A 21,389-nucleotide genomic window follows, 5' to 3' on the forward strand; every position below is an offset into this window, starting at 1 on the left:
ATTCAATGATTATTCTCACTCATCTGAAATAAAATAGCAAACATTTCATTAGTAGTCAAAAGAAACTAGATTTTTAAAAACCCTCTTTCCTGCTAGTCATACCCATTAGGTCACATTATACCCTGTAATGGAACAAGGTGGTAGAATTTTACATGAGACTTTCATATCATTTATGTAGTAAAGCTTAAGGACAGTCCTGGTAAGAAGGACTTGGTTTCCTAGACACTTAGAAGTGTCCATGAAGGAGAAAAGACATGCCTGTGTGACCTAAACAACACCAGCATCCTAGATCCTCTAAGCACATCTCTGAAACCCTCCTAGTGTCACCTGGCATCATAAGGACATAGCTATCTCAAGACTGACTCTAGGGACACCTGGATTAACAGGCAGCAAGAATGCTGCAGAAATGCAGTTGCTTTGCAAAGTTTTACTGCCATCAGTAATTTGTAGTATGGGACTTTTTGATGATTCAAATTGTGTTGTACCTGAACAATTCAGTAAGACTGTTAAGAAACTATAAGAAACCCTTGTCTATCTAGATTTGGAGTGCCCCAATTTGGGTGGGACACTTCACATGCATGAATGACTATTTACACTAGCAATTCTAGACTTATTGTCCAAGCTCCACTCATCAGTCATCACTGACCACTTGCCATTTTTCTCAAGAGCCCCATGAAGGAGAGTTTTGCTTGCCTGAAACACATTCTGTAAGTGAAACATAGATTTAAAAGAAATATAAAGATTTTAGTCATCGGCTAGCTGTGTTGAAATTAGTTAGAATAGGAAGGAATTTGGGCCCAGCTAGAGTTAATTAAAATAGTTAAGAGAGCTGGACCTGAAACAATTTTCAAGATGTTAGTAATTGATTACTGAATAATTGATGATCTGTCATTTGTATGTTTGCTTAGCTGTGCTTCGAACAAGGAACAGAAACATTGATAAGTTGGTGTAGGGAACAAGGACAATTACCAATTTCCTCCCTTTGTGGGAACCTATTCAAAAGTCATGCAAGAGGAAGCTTAGAGGTCACTAAAGTAATTAGGATTGTTAAAGCTCAGAAAGGCAAAAAGGTTAAAATGAGGAAGATGAGTTACTTCATCTTTTTTTAGACCACTGACTCAATTCAAGACCACTGACTCAATTCAGAACACACACTATGCATGCTTAATGACATTTAAGTCATTTCCACACGAAGTGGAGAATGGGAGGTGTTAATGTTATGAATATGCATTTCTATTTTAGATATTCATAATATTTGGAAATAAAAAGCTTTGTGTTTGCTTGTATCGGGGCCCTGCGTCTTAGGGAGCTATCCCATGCAGTGCCTGGTGCCAAATAAAATATACACTTTCTAACTCTAAACTGTTAGAGAGTTTTTGTCCGTCTCAGTTGGATATCGATATTAGATCGATATTCATATTTTGGTAAATCATAAGCAGATTCACTGTGTTCCCATATATAATAGTGCTGCCAGTAATGAAGCATTTATTTTCTTCTTAGCCTTTTATGACTTTCTTTAGTGCTTTAACTTAAAAGATTAGAGGGGGCAAATGAAGAAATTATTTAAAAGTTCAGTAAAGACTAAATCAACACTAAAACCATTGATGTAAGTAAGCAATGAAATCCAGGGGCAGAAACAGTGAGATTAGTAACAGCTGGTACAGGGTACAACAGTCCAGAGAAAGGCTGTTTTGGGGTCAGAATTTCAGCACTAATTTCTGCAAATATGTACAGTTTCCAGAACCAAGTTATCTAAAATTCCATGCACAGAAACCAGGACAGTTCAGCCCTGAGGCATGTGTGTATTGGTTGTATGCACACACATCAGGTAATGTGCACCTGGTGTGAGCAGAGCACAGACTTTCAGCTTCTTCTCTGCACTGGCACAGCCATGACGTACTCTTGGTTCATCTCCAGGCATTGCCATCATGTTTGGATTTCCATGGCACAAACCTTCATGGCAAATTGGAGTGCAGACTAAGTAACAGTTCTCCTTGCCTTAAAATGCACCAACAAGCAAAAAACCACATTTCAGAAGCACTAAGGACAATGTAAAGAAACGTTTAAGGTTTAAGAAGAGTGTGATGTACCAGTAGTATTGGCTCATTTTTAGGTGGGTATTGTGGAGTTCACAGGAACAATTCAAAAGTTTGGATTTTCCATCAGTTTATGTTTATATTCTGCAATTAGGAAAAAGCAAACAGAAGATGTATTTCTGTTGAAGAATGATGAGTAAACATGTAACTAAACTGCTGCTCAGAATAGGGAGATGAATAAAGACAGAGGTTTTAAGCCAGCAGTCTGGAAGAGCTTCATCCAGCAGCTGGCCAAGAAGCTCCCTGAGCTGGCAGAAAGCTGGCACTGCACCAGAGTCAGTAAGACTGAAAAAGTTAGTAGAAAAAGTGATTAATCCATCAGCTTTGAAATTGATCCTGGGCAAAGTGATAGAACAGATGCTTGTGGAGTCACTTCTTGATGAGGTTGCAAGTTTGGTTGATAAAGGTAATATTTTTGATGTACCAGACTTGTTCTTGTGAGGCATTTGACTTGGTGTTGCATGGCATCTTGATTGATTATCCAGCATGATAATCAACATGGCACTAATGGATTTAGGGCTGATTAAGTGACAAGTCCCAATAGTAATTATAAATAAGAAATCATTACTGAGTGATTGTGTTTCTCATGACACCCTGCAGAGATCAGTTCTCTGACTTCTGCTGCTTAATGATTTTATCAGTGTTTGGGAAAAAAATCTAACATAAGTGATGAACTTTGCAGTTATATTGAAATATTAACTGTTTCATTTTGAGATATTTAGGTTATGAAGAGATCATGTATTCAAAACACTTCTCTATTTCTGTGTGTGCTACAGAATGCCACCTATCAACAACTAAAATAAGGTGTTCCACCACTAAAAAGGTGGAACAGTGAGTTGTTCTCTGCCAATCAATTAAGGATGGTTTAAAATTTTTTATTTACTTGTGGGAGTAAAGCCTGGAATAGATGCATGCCGTACTAACCTGACTTGCACTTGAAAGCAAAGTCAGGATCATGCATCCAGTCTGGAGTGTGAGTGCAATAAGACACTGAGGTCGTAGCTGCCAACTCAGTCTTTCATGGGATGCTAGCAAGGTATAGAGATGTCTTCAGTGCCTAGAAACCTTCTTCTTGGAGAATCGTCACAATTGCTCCCCTATCTGCAGCTGTGCAGCTGTTCTAGCTGGCATTGGTGGGCAGCAGAACCTGTCCTGTTGAGCCACAGGCACACAGGGCCAGAATATGCTTGCACATCTCTCAGAGAACGAGATTTTGCCTGTGTACAGTTATTACGACATGATTTTTAAGTAGCTCTATTTTCACACCAATTCAACTATGTTGGCTTCATTGGAGCTATTCCCTGAGAAAACAGATGATGAAAGCTGTTTCTGTTTCTCACTGCTGAGGTAATATGACCTATTGGGTAGAGCCACATGGCATGCCTTTCTTTGCAGCATAGCCATTTTTCAGAGTCACCTAATTTTCCTGTGGTACCTGCTTGTTTGCTTTCTCTTGCTCTTCTTCATTTGCACCAGCCTTCCTGTTCTTTATATAAAAGACGAGTGAAAATACCAGCTTAAAATAACACTTTTGCTTGTGAAGACTGAATATTTTAATGGAGAACTTTGCAATGATGAAGCGCTCCATAAAAATTGTATCAGCACATCTGGTAAGTAGAGCTTATGAAAGAGTTAAAAGAGATAGGGCTGAGAGGAATGAGGAACGGGAACTACATATGCTTATTATATGCTTTATAATGTTACCAAGTATAACATTATAAAAATACAGTCTCCATGTGCTTTCACAATTTTAAACATGTTCTGCCCATTATTCTCATAACACCTGTGGTTGTGTATTATATATTGACTTTCATGTGTTAAAATTAACATTTTAACTATGAAAATTGATCTTCATCCCTATCATGTCCCTCTGACTCAAAGTAGAAGCATTACCCTATAATCTTTTAGACAAATCACTTGCAAGGTGCCTTTAAAATAGAATTAATTTTAGACTAATTGGGACAGAATAAGTCCTTTTGTGTGACTTTCAGTTTGATAATATATGGTTATTGTAGCTCATGGAGACATTTCATATATTAACCCCCCTGACTATGATGTTTTAATCAGACTGAATAGTGAAGTAAAACTTGAATATATCAGGATGCCAACATTTCTAAGTGATGAGCAAGATTTCTCTGGTCTGACTGCCAAATATTTCTCTATGTTGAAAATAACATTTCTCTAATGCTAGGTGATTTCACAGAGAGGTTCAGAAAATTTTCTGTCTGATTGCAAAGTGTCAAAATTTATATATTATGAATGAGACAACTTGAAGATAGCTGTCATGTATCTTCTTAATAAAAATTAATAACTTTTATTAATATAGTTGTACCCATCTCAGCAATTACTAGAAGGTGATCTCTTCCTTTTTTCTTCCCACTCGTCGTTTGGGTTTGCCTTAGTAACTCTGCAGTGATTGGATGAGAAGGGAAAATTCTTAAAATTAATATGAAATGCATTTAAAAAATTAAAAAGTAAGATTTTAGGAACCAAGGCTCTAAAAAGCATGCTAGAAAGTGTTATGGGCAGTTATGAAATGAAGGGAGAAACTGGAAGCAAGCATTAAAGGGTGTTAGATTTTGATCAGTTGTTTTGTAGTCACTTCAAGTTCTCGAAAAGAAGACAAGTAAAGAAAGACTGAGATAAATACCATACAACTCATAGTTCTGGTTTCAGTCCTAAAAATGAATTCAGGTTGCTTCATTCATTGCTCAGTTGTAGCCTTCAAAACTGCCAGTGAGTACCCAATGTAACAAGCTGCCAAAAAATTCTGTGATGCCAGAGCATTACAAAGATTGCCTTATACTGTTTTTTAAAACGTTTGGCACACATTTTTCAAACTTTTCTCTACACTTACTTAGATCAGGAATTTCCTTAAATATTTGAAATATATTTGAAAACTGAAAATCTAAGCTTTAAAATATTTGGTCTCTAAGGCAACCATTGCAAGAAACCATTTTTATGCACTAAAACTGGCATGTATTGCTATCTAACTTTTTAACAGTTGGTAGTTAGTAAGGACTGAGTTTTCAGCCATTTAAGTTGTCAGCTTCCACCTTTTTATTCACGTTTTTAGTTTTATTCAATTCTTACAGATCATTTTCAGAGTAGGCTAGGAGTCTTTCTCAGTCTGGTGTCTATGCCTTGAAAATTCCCAGATGTTCTAAGGGCTCTTTATGAAACCAAGAACAGATTCTCAAAGAGATCCTAGAATATAGTCCTAAAATTGATAAAAAGAATATAAAGTTAGCAGTTGCAGTTCTAGTCTCCAACACTAAATCAGTTGGTAGTCCTGGGCTTCATCAGCTTCTGTTGGTAGTCTGGCCTGTTAGCAAGACATTTCAGGACACAAGACTCTCTTGAGATCGCACTTTCCTTCTGTAGCATTCAGTGTGTGTCATTTAGCACTGATGAAATTCAGTGTCATAATTAGTTACAGGTTATATATGGTATGAATATATTTTTTCTTTCTTTCATGGAATGAAAAGCATAATTGAATTAATGAAAAGTGTTTCAGTGTAGCTATTGTCTAAATTATTCCTTTTTAAAAAATTTTTTAAATAAACAACCAGCTTTGTTTAAATGAATTGATCAACTTTCAGTGCAAATCTGAGAAAATATCTTGTGTGCTTGTTTGTTTGTCTGACTGTTTTTTTAAATCAGTTATTCAAAGTTCTTTCAGGCTTCTGTTAAACCTCTATGGAAGAGCTGGAAAAACAGACTGTAATATTTAAGCTAAGCACAGAATTTTTAATATTTTTTAATTCCTCCTCAGTGTCAGTAAATATTAAATAAATAGTATTGCATGTTGTTATGATTCAATTAGTGAAAGCTGTATCGTCCAAATTAAGGTTCAGACAAGACCATATGTCAAAGCCAATAATACAGATTTTATTTAAAAGTAATTGTGAGCTAGAGAGATATAAAGAAATAGAAGAGATAGGGAGGGGAGAGAGAGAGAGAGAGAGATCAAGCAGAAGATAGTCATCACCCATGGATCCAAATGCGTTGGCCCTTCTTCACCCAGGTTGTTAAAAGCTTTTCACTATTTATACATTTTAGCAAACAAAGGATTTAATGCTCATTGACTACACAGTTCTCTTACTCTCCCAGTTAAATTAGTCCCTCACTTTTAATGCTAATTAGTCCCATGATCAATCTCTTTTCTTTTGAGTCGGTGTTTTTTTTGAGTTGATGGGTTGTGAGTTGGTGTTTGCAATCTCCCTCTGCCAGAATTACATTTTACCCACTCTGAGCTGATTCCAGCACAATTTCTGGGTTGCCTTTCCTTGTGGCCCATAAATTCTGCATTCCTCGTGGCCGTTTTCAGTGATACATTCTGCTCCCCCAGCTTTGTTAATCTCCACTAGCTTTGTTAACCTCCCGCTAGGTCTGAGGTGGCACCCAGACCACCTTTTTCTTATCACAAAGATCTCTTATCCCATCACGGTGGCTTAACTTACCGACCAAGTTCCAGATATCCATGAAAGCATATTTGGGGGGCAGCTTCAGTGGTCACAGATGTTATTTATCCCACAACTTGGACTTAATCTTTGTTTGACTGGTGATATGCACACGAGCAGTCACTTCTTAATACACTTTGCCACAGTGGGAACTTCTGCCTGGATGCATTAGCCAGATCTCACCTCTTCCAGGACTGGAGTTAGTGCCCTACAGTCGCTTATCTCCTGGCAAAGTCTTTCTGTGGCCTTAACAGTATTTGAGGCAGCTAATTGGGCTCTTTAAGTCCTTACACATGTCCTTTTAGAAGCTTGTTAATAAGGTGTTTTTATACAAGTGAGTTTAGTTTCATTTTAGTCTCATTTAAAATAAATTTTAACTCCCTGCCATGAATAGGTGGTAAATTCCAAGGTACAAACTCCATGTTATAGCAAAATTATGATAAGGAATATTTGCTTCTTTAGTGGTTAAATAGGGAAAGCTGTTAGAAAAGGCTTGAGAGCAGCTGCATCGCTAAACCCATAAAATATGTGGGACTGCTGCCATCTTCTGGGACATGAGACAAAGAAGTTACTACTATACAAAGAAATAATTTGACTTGCGAGAGCAGGAGAGGCTTAGCTTTTTAGATATAGAATGATCAGAAATTATTGAGGGTTGGCTTAGTTGCCCATGGCTTCCTGTGGATACCAAAATCCAATTCCTCACCATTTTCATAATTGACTTCTAAACAGTAGGTTAACATCATTTTGTAAGTGCAGCAAAATTGTACTCCTATAATTTAAGCTGTGGGGAAGCTGCTTGTAAGCACTTGTTGAACTCTACATCTGAGACATTTCTCAGAGTAATTGCCCTGGAAAAGAGTAATTTTTTCTTCATTTGTATCACGCTGATTGAAGTGGCTTCTCATGGTTCATGGCTCGGGCTTACTGAAGTACTGTGATAATACAAACATATAATTCAGTAGATGTATGTGTGTGTGATGCATTTTGTAATAACTTTATTGCACACTTCAGGCTTTTTCTGCTTTGTGAAGGGCTCCAAATAGAGTGACAGGATGATTCATTTGCTCATTTTCTTTTATACTCACTGTGTATTCCATGTGCTTGTTTATCCTGTAAACAGTTGCGAAGAGAGAACATATGAATTTATAACCAGCAAGAAAAGTGTGACTGATTTTCTTATGAATGACAACAAAGAATTTTTTGCTGTCTCCTCAGGTGAGCATAATTCATTATCAGGAGGCAAGTAGAAAGAAGTTGCCTAGCACCAGGGACAGGATATATTTCAGGACCACAAAAATAAATACAGTAAAAAGTCTTAATTCTTCTTGAAGGGTATAAAACTTACTTTTAAAAGCAAACTACGTATCCTGCCCAACCTTAAGGTCCTGTACAGCCACCTACTAGAATAAGCTGTTTAATGCATATACCTGGTATTGAAGGGCAGCAACACTTAGACCTGCTCTCTTAAATATTAGCCTAAGGCATAGATAAACCTAGGGATGTTTTCATCAGATTTACCAGTTTCTTACCATTTTATCTCCACTTCAGGTTGGATGCTTCCCAGCCAAGAGTTTTGATTGTCTCCCAGTGTTCTTTTCTGGGACAAGAGCAAACAAACACAAAATATTGCCTGGTCAAAATCACTACCCACTGCCTGTCTGTGGTAAGAGAAAAACTGCAGCTGACTAGCCACAACAGAGCAGGATAAATGAGAACCAGGTGGCCTTTGGGACAGGGCTACCCAATGCAAGTTGTATAATGCTTCGCACCCCGCCTTGGGTTTATCTTTACTGTTAATATTGGCCATCAGTCTTGTTTCTCCAGTGCCTGACTGTTCCTATAAGAAACTTCTTCTGCCCTCTCACTGCCTCTAACTCATAAAAGATGATTTTGTACTCTTAGTGCAGCCAAGAACATCTACCTGTTAGGCTGGCTGAAATAATCCCAGGTCTTGAAGAAGTCCCCCATGCTCAGGGAGGACAGCTGAGGAAAGCTGCTACCGAGTCTGAAGGTATTCTGGGGCTTAATGTGTGATAATTGGTCAGTATAATACACCACCCTGTAATATCAATGAAAGAAAAATTGTGGGCCAGGTCTGTTTGACATTTAACTGTTAGCAAGATCCCATTCTGTTAAAACTCTCCATATATTTCCTTGCCATAACAGCTGAGACACAGCCTGGCCATTCTGAGTAAAGTAGTTTATTAGATATGTGATGCAACTTCTATAGTGTAGAACTGTTTTTTGTGATATCCTGGGGTTATGTTATCCTTTGACAAAAATAGCTTTTTTTTTTTTCTGCTATGAAAATCCACAGAAGACAGGGTCAGTCTTCTGTACTTTCCTTTTAGCATACCACTTGATAAAAATTTTCTTTAAAGTTTATAATTCTGCATTTACACTACTTGCTCCTTTTTTAACTGAGTTGGACTTTAACATGAGAAATTTGACAAAAAGAAAAAGTGACCATCAGCTTTTAGCTCAAGCACTACTTTTTCTGTAGTAAACAGTATTTTGCAGAAGTTTGTTTTCATAACTCTATGGAGACAATCTGTCATCCGTCAGTCAGCAAGTGCTACCCAAATTATGTCCATGTCCCTAGGAAACATGAAATACAATTTAGATAACTACAGCAGTGTAATTTATTTGTTTGTTGACTTATTATCTTTGAATCTTGTGCAAAACTGTTCTATACATTCTCATATTAATGTTTTGCTAATGTTTTTACCAGTTATAACTTTGTTGGCACCATTGTTATTTACAGAGAACAGGGAGGTTGATTGCTTCAGGCTGTCCCAACATGTTCTCTTCTCTTTACAGTAAAGCAGTGTTATTTCTCACTGTACTTCTGCTGCCAAGTGGAAGATGTAGAGTCTATATGATCATTTAGAGATGACCTTTGAGCTGTTCATGGGAATTGTGCATAACAATTTATAAGTCATTCTAAATATAATCAAATTTTAAATATCCTTTAGGTTGCATGATAAAAACTCCTTGTGCTTACCCACAAAGGAGCAGGAGGAGGTGGGGGGGGGGGACTTCAAATATTACCCTGACACATTGCTCCCAGGCCCATCACAGGAACCATCAGCCCTTCGAGGGCCCATCTCCACAAGCCCAGAGGAGCACATGGATACTCAACAACAGACAGGAACCCAAACTGTGGATTCTCAGTAGGGGGCACCCAGCCTGGTCCCTCCCTGGGCAGCCCCAGGAAAGCCGCAGCCCCACTGTGCCAGGGTGACACACATCATGATGAGTCAAATCTGGAGCACTTTTTGAGCTGTTACCTAGGAAAACAGGGCACATTATGGGAAACAAGGTGGTGCATTTTGGGATTGCACAGGACTTATTATGGGTTTCTTAGGGGAGAAAGCAAAGGTGAGGAAAGGAAGGGATTTAGATGATTTGGAGAGGAATGAGAGTGGGGAAAGCAGGAGTGAATAAGAGGTCTAATTGCATGTGCACTTCTCTGGCCATGCCCTGTTCCCTATCAGCCACTGGAGGTACCAGAGTCACTGAAAACCAGTGCCAGCACCTGGAATAGGACCATGGGCCACAGGGCTATGTCTGCCCCTGGTGCCAGTGGTTGGACTGAGCACTGGGTGTGCAAAGAGGTGTGTGTGTACTACCACAGGTCAAGCATGACCAGGCTGGGAGTAGCTGAAATGGCTTGGGAGCTGTGGGTGTTTCTGAAAGGGAGACCACGGTGGGGTGGGCTACTGGGAGAGTCCCAGCTGGGGAGATCCACCTCTGTATCACCAGGTGTTCTCTGTCCTGCTGAGTGCAAGCTGTCAGCTTCTGCTCATCGCCTGGTGCTTCTCTTTCACTTGTATTTGAATTCGTTACGCCAAAAAAGCAGAGATTTGTTCAGAGCACGGATGGATTGCCAGGATAGTTAGAAAAATGAAGTCCGAATTTGTGGTCTGGAAAAAAATGGAAGCCTTGCTGCTCTTTCCCACTAGAGGTCTCTGCAGATAACGCTGAGAAACCTGAAAATGTCTTTGCCCCTGACAGGGCTGCCGATGTCGCTGTTTCTGTGCAGACAACTGCTTGCAAGACAGACGCTGTACAGACACTTTATAGGCATAATGCAAGTAGATCCAGTTCCCCTATATTGATAGATGGCGATGTTTGACTGATTGCCTTCTGTGATATTGCACCAGGTGAGGGTCTCAGCCGGTGTCCTCAGTTGAAAGGACTAATTCCAGTTTCATAAGTACATGAAAACCAAAAGGACCAAACAACAGAAAGTCTTAAAAATTTATAGTGAGACATCTTTAGTTTCATAAGGATATTCACCCTAAGAACAAATCCATTACTCCGAATGGATCCCGATTTCACTACTCTTTAATTCTGTTAATTTTAGCAGAGTTACTGGTGGCTTGAACTGGATGTACTAGTGGAGAATCTTCCCTTTCTCAGATCTCTGTAATTGCATTTGTTTGTGTGATGTCTCCAATATGGCTAGCCATCTGTGAAAAATACCTGACCTTACACACACTAAAGAATTCGAATTTATTTAGATAATTAAGTCTGCTTTGTTTAAAAGAGCTTTTTAAGGTTGAGTATGGGCACAAGCAGCAATGGACTGCTGCATACTTTGAGAAGATGGAATAATCTTTCTCTTCAGAACTGAAATTTAGTTTTCCTATTTATTACTATGTGCAAGTATTCTGTTTCTGTTTTAATTTCCAGAAATGAAAAGTTTACCAGATTTTCTAGACTGTCTCTCAAATTCAGGATTTCTAAGTAAGCAGCTGAAATGAGCATGCCCTGCATAAGTGGGACAGAGTAATGCTCTAAGCACGTAACAGAGGGAGAAGTACTAGAGCAAAATTTCTGAGGGATAAGTAATTTGCAAAGACCCTTTGGCGATGGTTAAATGGTAAGGCTGCTGTGCTGACTTTGCACACATCTAACAGCTGGGTGCATTTGAACAACCCCCTGCCGTGCCTGTTCTGCCTTGGTTTCCACTGGAAGGAAGGTTGGATGTGTAGGCTGAGGACAGATGGACCTCGGGAGCCCTGAGGGAGGCCATGGAGCACATCCAGTGATCAGGTTTGATGGAGATTTGACACTTCTGAGGCAACTGCAGAGAAGGCAAGAAGAAAAATCCCTTCTAATACAACATCAATCTAATTAATGTTGTGGAGGATTTGGGTAGTGAGTAAAGAGGTTAGATACAGGAACACAACCTCCTGTGGAGTCTGTGATTGCAGAACTGCTCGGAAAGAAACAAATCCTCATTTTCAGATACTTTCAGTGAACCTCAAGAGCTGGTACTCTGTGAGCAGGGTCTGTTGGAGTAGCGGACGTGACCAGAATACAGTGATACAAGACCTGGGGCTGCAGGGTTTTGAGCGCATACTGCAAATAAGCTGTGTTGGTCTACTCCAGCGAAGGGAAAGCTCTTTTACAGATGGTCAGACTTCTCTGCTGCCTCTGGTTCAGAGCTTCCAGTTTCAGGTTTCCTATAAGTGGGATATTTTGAATTTGTGCTTTTTTTTCCCACTAAGACATTAGATGTGTTCAAGTTACTCAATGACTTTCAGCATCACTTTTTTCTTTTGGTACAGTTTTGCAGAGAAGAAATCTGTTGAGTTTTACTTGTCAACAAGGATCATAGATGTGTATGACACGCTTAATTTCTGTAGTTGTAGAAATCTTGTTATTACTAGTTGTCTAAATACTACTTCTACATTCTGGAAAGTTTAGATATAATTAGTTCTCAATAGAGTAGAGAAATATAAGTTGGGAGTTGTGCCAGAAAGGGTTGTGGGTCACAGGGTAACTCATCCTGCCTATAAGATATAAGTGATCTCATTTTGTCCTTCAGGGTATCTGCTGGGTTCATTGAGCTCTATGGAAAATGCAGATGTAGAGTCCTGCATAATTCCAGATCAGTCTAACTAGCAACAGTCCAGGCTAAAGGCTGGGCATAAATTGAAATTTGCATGAAGTGAATTCCTTCAGTTTTGTTATTGCTGTATCTCTGAATTAAATTATAATTATTTTACAGTCATTATAAAGCAAAATCTGAGCATTTCCTATTGACAGTACATTCATTTATATAATGCATAAGAGAATAAAGGACAGTCACTGGTGTCCTCAAAATCAAAATGAGCCACAGTGAATTTAATATAATGGCCAAGACAAAAGTGCAAATAATTTTATTAAATGATGATATATTTTACATCCCCATTCAGCAAAATATTTAAACCAAATTATAAAAGCAGGTGCCTTGTTCCATTGGATACACAGCGCTTTAAAGGTAAATGTGATTTAAATATTATTCTGAAATACAGCCACTGAGCTGCATCTATGCACCTGAAAAACATGTAGACATTTCTTTTGCAAATAATAGCAAATTGCTCTGAAGGTATAGAAGTGACATTATATTGCAATGTTGGCTAATTTTGAAATACCTTATTTACAAAGATTTATGCAATATCTGATGCAGAGATAGAATCCTCCTGTAGCAATATGCAGCGTTTCTCAATTTTAAATATGTATATTCATATTACTTTTTATATATGTATGTGCCACATCTTTCTTCTCATTAATGAAGTTTGACAATTTGTGACAGGACAGAAAGGGAATTCATTATATTTAGTAATAGAAAACCCATTTCTCATTTTTCGAGAGCCAAGCAGCTGCAATGAAATTGCCTAAACCACTATATCACAATTCCCCACCTTTGTGGTTCTTAAGGTCACCCTCAAGGGTCTTCAATTTCCTTATGTTCACAGCTTGGCACTTGGTAATTTTCAGAATCAGGAAATATAAGGAAGCTATATATTTTTATTCTAAGAATGATTTTTTTTTTATTTGAGAAGAAATAAATCTGTCAGGTTGAAAATATTAAAAAATCAGAAGCTTGACTGTAATAATCACAGCAATGTCAATGCCAATTTTGTTTAGAAAACTTTGGAATGAAAATTTTCTGCATGACAGAGAAACTTTCCCTCTTCCTGAAAGGAGTTGTCAATGTGTAAGGGAAATGGATTTTTATTTTAATAATCAATGGAGTATAAGGGTAATTTATGGTAATAAGACTGCAAGGCACCTACCATTACTTTTCCTTAAAAAGTTTCTCAGTATTCTGACTGCTGACAACTTCAGTGGACTATATCAGCTGAAATGAAAGAATTGTAGTTGTTTAGATTAAATTTAGAGTAATTTTCTCTCTATATAAAACAATCATATACTATGTATTCCAGTGTTAATTATTGAGAAAATGCAACAATAGGCAATAGTAGAGAATTGAATTGATTTCCTAAAGAAAAGAACAGTCTCCAGGTTTATAAATTCCAGTAGCATAAATTGAGAAGAATCCATCATTTGGGCTCTGCAATGTAATAAAACAAGATGGTGTTAGATTTTTTTTTTTCTGGCTTAATTTCTACTGATGAAAAATTTTCTTATTCTCTCAGTGTATGACTTGGAATAAAGTACAACAAATATTTATCTTCCAGTTAAATTTTTGCTTTTAGTGTAAGTAATACACTAATGAAGACAATAATTAAAAACATTAAAAAATTTATGAATAACATGCTGAACAGCAAACAGCTTTGTATTTATTCACTCTATTTCAATACAAACTGATCCAGAAATTCAGTCATGAATACCACCATATTGTCCTAATCAATGACAATGCTGACAATGCTGACAGTGCTGTCAGCATCAGGTTTGTGCTTTTCTGTGTCCTGCCCTGCTTAATCCAACCAGCTCAGCCCTGCTAGGACTTGTCTTCCCACAAATCCTCTGTTCCCAGTTCTGGGTCAGCAGCTTTAGAGCCTTAAAGAAAGATGTCTGAAGAATGTAAATAATTGAAAAAGAGGAAGCAAGGCAAAGAACTGAATTGAATAATGTTTGTTTGTGTGTTTGGGTTTTTTTTCCTAGTTTGATAGATAACAAAGTTTTTTGCAGCTCCATCAGGCAATATAGAATTTTTTGCACAAAAACCACAGTAATTTCATTACTGTGATTACTACATGGATTTTCTGAGAGGTTGTGGAAAACACCTGAGGGATATTCCACTAGCTTATGGTTCTTATGAAGAAGACTGAAACAGTGCTCTCACGTGTCCTGCTTCTCAGTAGTGTTAAGTTGGCGCTGAAATACTGAGAATTTTCTTCCATGTATGTCTGTAGCTATAGCAGTAACCAGCTAACTATCAAAGTAAATAGCAGGTAAATTCTTGCCTCGATACTACATTTTATGACTTCTGATAAGTTCCATCGATATCTTGTTTTATAGTGTTCATACTGCGTAGAGCTTGCCAATATAAACTATTCTTACAAAGAAACCATTACAAATTGTTTGATTACAGTGCAAAGTCAGGGATATGATTAATTAATATGATTTGCACAAATGTTTCAATTCTTCTGGATGTACCCTGTGGCATAATTTATTTCTGGAATGCTCGTAATATGAATTATGGAGGTATTCTTCCATGTATACACATACAAAGACTGAAATCAGAAGCCATCTCAGCTGTGGGTGTTTCCTGTGTTATACATCTCACTGAAGGGAGCAATCTCCAAGAGGAACTCGTTTTCCTCAAACTGCGAGTTCATTTTTGGCAATATCTTTCAAAGATAATCCTTCTGTATGAAGGTGGATTTTATGGGGCATGCTAATCATAGTGCTAGTGCAGTAGAAATACCAGCATGTTCGATATGCACCTATAAATTTACTGGTGCAGCTAGTTTTAGATCTGAAACAGCAAGACAACAAAAAATATATGAAAGCAAATGTATGTCCTTGTAGAGTTTTTCTATGGCTTTAAAAAGATATTAGCCCTCATTTAACTAACATATTTGGTAATGTATTTTTTCCTTGAAAATCATTAACTGTCTCTTTAACTTAATTTTTTTATTGCTTTACCATAATGACTTTGTTTTATTCTGAAAAATGTGAAAAGGGATACTTTTGTATTGTTCTGGGAATTGTTTAAATTCAGATGTGAATGGTGTTACATGAGTTTGATACTGATACTTGTTTTATACTGATGATATGCAGCATTTTTTCCCCAAGTATTAAATTTAATAGCAGGTGCTAGTGATGGCTATTATGACTGTTATTGTATTTGTCTGTCTAGAGTTTTGAATTTCTTGTGCTTGACTGATGAAACTTAGTTGAAGGGAGTTACAGTGCAGAATAACTGCTTTGATTTTTGTTAGTTTGAGATGTAATAATTATTGCTTTTGGGGGAATTAAAAAAACTACTTAAGAATTTTAAAAGAGAAGCATCATTATATTTCAGTGTTGCTGCTACACTGAACATCTTTGACGTGCAAAGGGAAGCTTTTGTTGCTAAGTGTATAATTATTTTAATGGTCATTCTTCACGGGTAGGTTGTGATTAGAGCCAGTATAAACCCAGATTTGGAGATGAGATCATTATAGGTGAGAAGTGTGGCAATATCACTAAGTCTTTGAAACATTTGATTTCATAAAGGTTGATTTCAGAATTATGGGGTTGAATTTTTGTTGCTGCTGTTTTGGATGTTTTGTTGGTTTGGATGCTGTCCTGTGAAATCCCCAGGTCTACTATTTTCTAGCACAGTCAGCTGCACACTTGCACACTTGCAACTCTTATAATCCTCTGTAACTCCCTGGTTCTTCAGCTCAACTGTGCATGGAAACAGCTAAGCATGTAAATATATATCACATCACTAGATGTCCTCCTCCCACAAAATTTCTTCTCCTCAGTTAACAAACTGATAATACTGTGTTTAAAACAGGACCTAGAATCCTGTACAGCACTAACAGATTGCCAGTGCCAAGTCATTTAGTCACAAATGACCTGTTCGTGAAAAACCACCTCAGGGTAGGTCAGAAGAGCTCTGCAGTTATGAAATGTGTTCTATTGCCCATGTATTGGACCATTAAGGACTGCAGAGGAATTTTCTATCACTGCAAGTGGTGCAGAAGCAGGGCGAGCCCCTTGCTGGTGACTTATAAAATCGCAGACTGCCTGAACATCTAAGTCTGATTATTTCTCGAGTAGCATTTTGGGTACCCTATGCACCAGCCATATGGTGCTTTCTGATCACAGATGCATAAACCCTCAAGGAAATTACTTGCTTGAGTGTTGTGTGGCCACTGGCCCACCTGTTCTTTGCTGCTGAGAAAATGCAGACAGCCTTTGTGGGTGTTTAGTGCTACGTAAACCAGGCTTTTGGCTTATTTTTCCCAGAGGGTGCTGTATGGATACAGCCATCCCCACCACTAGAAGAAGATCAGTATCCACAGTCAGCAAAGAAGAGTAATCTGCAGGGCCTACTGTTGCCACAGTGGCCAGGGGAGTTTCCCTGGCGAGATCCAGCCAGGCTGCTTTGTGCGTGTGGTGGTGGCTGAAGGGTCTAGGGGGTGGGACAGGGTGGGAAAAGTGTGTGTGATGGAAGGCAGTGGAGAGGAAGGGAAGATAAATATCCGTATTGTTTTTCCCAGGACTTACAGTGGTTCCTGACTCCCTTGCCACAAACTTTTTAGATGACATGTGCATCTTACGAACTGCTGCATTACTAAAAAATGCTTTTAAATACTAATGAATTTAAAGAAGATCAGAGTAATAGCTGCAGGACGTGCTGGTTGTGGAAACATATAGCTTGAGAAATTGAAGGATGCCCTGGACCTGGAGGGAGACTGATATTTTAAAGGGTTTTTGCTATTTCTGTAACACTGGTGCTGAGAGCTGGGTTTTTGTTCTGGGGCACTGGACAAATAGGGTTGTTGGATTTTGTCTGAGAGCTAAATGTGACATATGAGAGACTGTATTTCACAGCATGTTTAAAGATATTAAAATAAATGGGGTAGATGACAAAGCGAGCAAAGTTTCTGAACTGAAGGACCATATTCAGCGTGCTTCCTGATCTTCAAGAGTCACTTTTCTCTCTCCTTGCTATCACAGAAAGAGCTCTTTCAACAAAAGACATATATGCAAAGCCCAGTCTGAAATACTGGGGTATGAGTTCATAGCTGTTCCTACTTTCTGAAGATTTACTGATACCTTATCAGCCTGGATGGATAGTCATCTTTGAAAAGACTTTGTGTGGGTCAACTTAGATTACGAGTAGCTGGTACCTTCTGCTCTAAGTAGTGCTGTAGTGAGAGCCCTCTCTGGAGTTCTTTCTCATGGGAAGGGATGAAAAGGTGTGCAATTTTGTGAGCTATATGATTTTTTTCCAGCTTGTGCCTGTGTCATGTAGAGCTGAAGGATTTCAATCTTTTTTCAATAAGCATGGTACAGAGGTTTTATTAGGGTAATGAAGAGCCATATAATTATCTATCTTTAGCAGCTCCTTTAAGATTTCAGTGGGCAGTGAATTCTGTGAGATTCCAATAAAAGTGCAAGATTTTACAGGTGTTTGCTGAGATGTGATTTTCAGATCATTATGTGTAGTTTCATTAATTTTCCTAACATACGTCTGCATAGCTCATAGCTGTCTGCAACAGGTACAATATTTTGCTTTATTTTAGGTTGAGACATATTCTGAAGAGATGTAGAAGTTCATAAATGGATAAAACAAGATAAAACCATCACAAGATAAAACTATCAATTGTGATTCAGGAAATTCATGAAGAAATAACCACTGGTTTTTTTGTAAAACTGTAACACAATTGCCCAACCTGAAGGAGTCTTTTATTCAAGGACCACTCTAGTGTCCCAAGAATAGAAGGGATAGAGTTGCTTATTAGCATCCAGGCAAATGTTCTTGGAAGGAATTGGAAATTGGAGAAGAAGTCTGTGTAAATTTGGGGATGAGAGATAAAATGAATTCAAAGAATCATAAAGATTTTAGTAAAAGAAATCAGTATTTTTGCAATGGGACTCGCATCTTTGGGGGCTATTAAGACATTGTATGCAAAGTCTGGCCTTACGTAAACCCTATCAAAAAAAGTCTTCTTACGCCAAAATAGAGTAGTAGTTCCTGAACTCTTACTTAGCAATATCCTGTGAAATGCATGCAATGAAACATAGAGCCTGCAACACATATATGAAAAGGCCCCCAATCATTTTGATTAACCTCCTATAAACCTGAGATCAGCCATGAGAAGGTCTTACAAGGTAGCTGTTCGAAAGCACAGTGCAATAAATTTGTGTAGTATCACAGGTTTTACTTTTGATTCAATTTTTTATAGTTTTAATTTATTCTTGTTATTTCAGTCTATTCAATCTCATGTATTTTACCATGCCCCTCACTGACAGATTTAGGGACCCACATGCTGATGTTGTGTCAGAACTGAATATCAGTCCGCTTTGCAGCATAAATCATTACCTTATTCATTATAATTAGAGTGGGGAATAAAACCTACAACAATAAAAACCCCAGCAGTGCTGGAATTGAGCACTGAGTGCAGTGAGGCATGAGTGTAACTTCATGCAGAATTGTGTTATCGGGTTCCCCACCAGGTTTGAGTATTTTAGCTTCTTCTGTCTCAGTTGTAGTCTTCATCCACTCCTGTCTTTTCAGCCCTTATGAGTAATTAATCACACAGCTGCCATGGTCCTAGTGTGGTCCCTAGTATCCCTGCTTTTTCCATATCTGCAAGGCTCTTAGATATTTCTGTAATGCTTCTAATGCTCCTTAACTGAAGAGGGTTTCCTTCTGACCACTCTTTATGTTTTAGAAAAAAGTTTGTTACCAGAACAAAATTTTTTCCCCTAGAAAGACTTTCAACTCTATTACAGATATTTTATAATGAACATAAAGCACAATGGGAAAAATAACTCACATAAAGTGATGAGAAGAATAACCTATTTGGGATTTTTGTGAAGAATAGAGGTTGTGGAGGATCAGTTTTCACTAGTCATAGGATCAAATTATTTTGTGAAAGAATATTTGAAATAGTTGAAAACACATAAAAATTCAGTTTTCTTCCCATAGTACCATGCTGGAGACAAAATATGTCTCTTGTGTTCACCCTAATCTATTATTCTAGTATCAATGACATGCATCCCAGAAGGCACGGGAAAGAACAATTAACATTGAGTCACATTGTCCCATTGTCCCTTCAGAGACAACTGTCTCCTTTTCTCGATATGTAAGAGACGTTGGAGGCATCTGCTGGGATCTTCTGGTGCAAGGGATAGCGGCTCTGCATCTGGCCTGTGTCATGTCATGTCATGTCATGTCATGTCTGCAACCAGGGATTGTCAAAGCTGTGTTTTCCTCTGCCTAGAACTGCACTGTCATGGACACAGAGAGGCAGGAGCATTTTAAACTGTTTTCTGAAAGATCCATTTCAGCTCCATCAGTGACAGTTCTCTGGGTTTGGTTCTCAAAGCAGACTGCCCTATGTCTAGAAGAAATTCCATTAATATATGTTTTTGTGATCAGCAACAATTTGCTGGCTAAGAATAAAGCTATTTCTATAATTTGGTTCACATTAACAGAAGTTTCCTCTTTGTCTCACTGTTGTTGAATTACTGAAAATTGTTTTAGTTGGTTTTCATTTTAATCTTTGCTGTGGTTTTGTCATCTCAACCACCCATTCTAAATTGACCAGTTAATTTTCCAGGCTTCCACTTGTTTGTATTTAACAGGATTATGAAGCAGTTTTACAAAACGTCAGCTCTACAGTGCCACAAGTCCGAACAGCCAGCCACTTGAAAATAAGCAACAGTAGCACTGGAAAATGCACCACAAAAATTGCTGGTGTTGTTGTATGATCTATTTCCGTAGGTTGATCTTGAGATATGACAGCATTTTACAAACTGAAGGTAAGTATTCTTGGCAAAGGTGTGGAGTATTCTGACTGTATAGGACTTGAAATGAAATGCTGCACTGGGTATCATTTTAAGATTTCAAATACAGGTTTTACTTTCTGATCATGTTTCTCATTTCAGTTAATTATGTTGACCCTTTATGCCCCCAAATTTGTTCACACTTTAATCCCTGCTTTCAGTGTGTGTGACGTCTCATCGCCTGTCTAACAAATGGATCTAGAAGCTTCCAGCTGGCTGTAGTCACGATTCCCACATTGGTCAGGAACACAGGAGCATTACTCACTGGAGAGTAAGTGCAGGCCTGAGGCATCTTCCTTCTGCCCATTCACCTCTCCTTCCCTCCTTGCTGCCATTCTTACCTTCTCCACAGGTCATAGACACAGCCCACAACTTGTTCACAGTTCTAAATTTTCAAGTACATTTTTTATAAATAGTGGAAAAAGGCTGGGAATGTTATGGTACATAGTAAAAATTCTTTCTGCTCAAAAGAGTAATACCTTCGACACCACTTAAGAACAATGAAGTACTGTATTCACAGGCTAAAACAATTTTAAGTGTTTATTGTTTTGTGGAAGAAAGGTTTATTTTATTTATTGACCAAATATCTTGAGGGAAAATTTTAAACCTTACTACAGAATCCCAGAATCACAAAGTGGGTAAGGTTGGGGGACTACAGTGGGTCATCTGGTCCAAGTGCAAGCATCTGCAAATTAAAAAAAAACAACCAAAACAGAACCCGACCAAAAAACCCTGCCACCCCACTTTTCCATAGTGAAGGCAGTAATGTAGGAATATCTGGATCTCTAATCCTACTAAAATCATGTTCTGTATTTCAATTAGAGACCCAATACAATTAGATTGAGGGCATTTTATCACTTCATTTTTTCGTGTTGCTTATGAAATTTTGATGACATACTTAATTTCCCATTTCTCATTTGAAAAACACAAACAAATACTTAATGTGGTAATTATATCTAGCTCTATTGAAGAAAAACACATATAGATACTTCTCAATCTGGTATTTTTTTTTTTTAATGATTAAATAATTAAGTAATGGATAAAGTTTCCAGGAGTCATAGAAAAGTCT

The sequence above is a fragment of the Corvus hawaiiensis genome, chromosome 1, assembly GCF_020740725.1.
Source record: "Corvus hawaiiensis isolate bCorHaw1 chromosome 1, bCorHaw1.pri.cur, whole genome shotgun sequence".
Classification (NCBI taxonomy): domain Eukaryota; kingdom Metazoa; phylum Chordata; class Aves; order Passeriformes; family Corvidae; genus Corvus; species Corvus hawaiiensis.